Raw genomic sequence first — 3,686 nt, 5'->3', positions numbered from 1 at the left:
CGGATCTTTGTGAGTTCAAGGCCAGCCTAGTCTACATAGTGAGTTCCAGGCTAGCTGGGGCTGCAGGGAGACCCTGTCTCAAAAAGACCAAAGAAAACAAAACAAAACAAAAAAGAAAAAAAATCACTAGCTCTTGGCTCTGGAGGAAGTCACATGAACCACTAGATCTTGGCTCTGGAGGAGGTCACATGGAGAGAAGCTATGGGGCAGGAATGGAAGCAGCCTCCTGCCCCACAGCACACGAATGAACCACGCACTGGATCCTCCAGCCTGGTCAAGCTTTGTCTTGAGCATGGCAGATGGCTAAGCAGCCAAGGTCTCCGATAGGGAGAGGCAGAGTTATCCTAGTATGCGTTCTCTAACGCTGTATGAAAGATGACCCCAAAACTCAGTGGCTTAAAGCCACCAATATGGTCTTACAGCATGTAAGAGTCAAACCCACAAGCAGCCAATCCGAGCGATTCGGGGTCCCCAAGCAGGAGCCATCAAACTGTCCCCAAGAGAGGGACCACTGCGTCTTGAAGGACTCCACTTTGGATGTGACCCGCTGTCCTACAGGGTGGGAGGACACGACGGGGACACTTCCATGCCTGTGTCTCCCGGTGGCAGCAGCTGTCCACCTGCCCCTGGCTACTTCTTACTCCGGTTCTTCTCACTCTCCTGAGCATCCCCGCTTGTATCCTTCCCGGGTTTCTGACCTCAGCCAAGCTGCCGGGCTTCTGTGCAGTTCCAAGGTCAGCCTTCAGCTCTGGACCCTGGGCTCCCTTCCCTGAGCAGCAGCTGTCCCTCTGTCAGTTTATCCCTGCGATGGAGATGGCCAGGTCCTCCTCACAGGCCCAAGTGGGGATCCTGTGTGTCAGCCAAGATTTGTCTCCTCAACAGTGGCTGGTCCACCCCGGGGAGTGAGCAAAGGCTGTGTCACCCTCATACTCTGTTCCCTCATAGTCGCCCAGTGCCCCATCAGGTCCCGACCTCCACCTCTGCCCCAAGCTCACCAGGATAACCCCGGGGGCCCCTGGCCCATTTCCCTGCCCAACCCTTGTCCTGGTCCCATCAGGAAGCAGCCAATCTGTAACAACCCAAGGGAGATTGGCCCCAACCCCAACCTGGCACCATCCAGCCCCACAAAAGCCTGTCCCCTGTCCCTCTATCCTGTCAGATGCTCTGACTCCTAGGACCAGATGTCACTTCCTCAGGGAAACCTTCCCTGACCACCAGCCCAATATCTCTCTACCTTCTCACCCATCACATCACCCCATGCCCTCCTCCCACCCCCAGCCAAAGCCGGGCCACCCATGATAGGTGAATGAATCAGTGAGTGAATGAGCCATTGGTGAATGAATGCATGAATGAGGGAGGGAATGAGCAAGTGAGAAACAGTCAGCTGCTTGATGAGTCTGAATGACAGGAATGAACAAGCCAGCTAGTTCACCAGAACGAGGCAGATCCTGTGACAAGGACCAAGCATGGCGGACACTGGGCTGCACAGCAGTTCGGCGGCTGCCTATCCTGCAGTGCCACCACGTGGTCTTCACAGGAGTCGCCACTGCCCACACCAGCAGGGGCGTCATAGCCTTGCCCGGTACCACTGGCTGTTCTCAAGGTTTCAAAGGCCCTCACCCCCCGGTCTCTACACGCAGGTATAACCCAGTCTGCAAGTCCAGGAGGTACCGAAGAAAGGGACTCGCCTCTGTGCCCCTCAGAGCTCCCTCAGGGTGTCCCTCCTCCCCAGAGGGCCCAGCAGGGCATGCCCAGGCTGCCCCTCACTGCTGATGCAGCAGGTCATGTTCCAACCAAGCAGATCTGTCCAGCATCACCCTGGGCTCAAACTCCACCCCTAGGATTTGATGTGATTCTTTCAGCTGATTCCACAGCGTTCCTTGGGTCTGTCCTTTTGTCTCTGCTACTATGTCACTGCCCTCTTAGACTGACCTTCAAGGCCCACCAGGACCACTGGAGACAGTGCACAGCCCCCTGTACTTGCTATAGCCTGTGTCCTGCCTGCAGCCCTCCTGTACCCATAGCTCACCTATAGCCGGCCCGCAACCTGCCTGTAACCTACCTATAGTGCCCTGTGCCTGGCCACTCGTGCACCTGTGACTTATGACTGTGCCCTCCATGCTACTTCGAGGCTGCAGGCCTGATCTTGTGGCCTTTTCTGTGTTCTCATGCATGCTGTAGGCAGCTGTGAGCGTCACTCATTGTTTCCTGTGGCTGCTATGGTCCCAACTCTGGGAACCGCTGTGTGTCGACGGGGCTCTCCAGTCTCCATTCCTCCACCTCTTTCAATGGTTTCGATGCACTTATTACTCTGGATCACAGTCGATTTGGGCTCATAGCTTCAGAGGTCGTACTTCGCCGGAGAAGGCATGGCAGAGCAGCTCTGTCTGTGGCAGCGAGTGAGGTGGACCAGGAGTCAGAGGGTGACCAGAACTATTAACCTTGGAAGGCCTGCCCCTAGTGACCTCCCTCTGCCAACCAGATCCTAAGTCCTATAGCTACCATAGCCCCCCACCAACTCACTGCCACCAAACTGGGAGCAGGTGTCCAAAACCATGAGCTTCCAGGGGCCATTTCCTATTCAAACAATAACAGCACCCTTCACAGCATACTTGTTTGTTTCTATCTGGATGAAATGCCCAGAGAAGGTCCTGTTTTCCTGAGAACACCAGGACTGACATAGTCTTAACGCCAGAAACTGTTTCAGGAAACAGCCTCAAACAGAATCCCAGCGCTGGTTACACAATGCAATAATGTGCAGTGTGGTTTGAGTCAGTGCCCCTAAAACTCATGTTGGCATTCTGATCCGTGGTACCTGGGGATGTGCCCTTACTTGAAATAGGGTTGTAGGTATAGTTAGGGTGAGGCCACCCTGTAGTAGGTAGGCCCTAATCCAACATGATGATGTCTTCATAAATAGGTTTTGGATACAGCTATAGGGAGATGCATGTGTGGAGATGGAGGCTGAGATTAGGTAATGTTCTGCCAGCCAAGGTGCCGAGGATCATTGTGTGGGTCCCCAGGCATGTGGTAGGGCAGCTGCTTCCTGCATTGCCCAGTCTGGCGTTCTGTGAAAGCCTAGCATGGCGGAAGCACACTTCCACCACTGCCTGGAATGAAGTCTGAAAAGCCAGGTTGGGGTAGCCAAAGAACAGCTCAGCACAGCATTGTGGTGGAGATTGAACTGGGATGTGGGTGGGTCTGCCAGCACCAGGAATTCTGCATTTTTAGAATGGCATACAAGGGACTTTAAATTCTCAGTTCAAGGCAGAGTGAGAAATCAGGAAATATGTGGGACTGCTGGGAAAGAAAAATCAAGTTTCTTGTAGCAGGACTGCTGTATCTGAAAATCATCACCAGGCTGTACCCCGCAGGGTGCAGGACTACAAGATGAATTGAATTCTCAGCCTCTGCAGGTCATCTATGTGAGAGTTCGAGTGGAGAACCGGGAAGCACTGGGCAGAGAGCATTGAAGAGTTAACAGTGAACCCTCCCAACTGAGCCTCCCGCGAGCACTGAGGTGCTAACAGTGACCCCCCCACACACACACACACTGAGCTTCTCATGAGCACTGAGGTTGTGCTGGATAGCTTTAGTGTCAACGTGACACACCTGGGCTGAGGGAGCCTCAGTTGGGGGATTGCCTCTATTGGACTGGCCTGTGGCCATGTCTGAAGGGCATCTTC

Source organism: Nannospalax galili, unplaced genomic scaffold (genome assembly GCF_000622305.1).
Source record: "Nannospalax galili isolate Female #2095 unplaced genomic scaffold, S.galili_v1.0 scaffold1250, whole genome shotgun sequence".
In the NCBI taxonomy this organism is placed as follows: domain Eukaryota; kingdom Metazoa; phylum Chordata; class Mammalia; order Rodentia; family Spalacidae; genus Nannospalax; species Nannospalax galili.
This window is presented reverse-complemented; position numbering follows the sequence as displayed.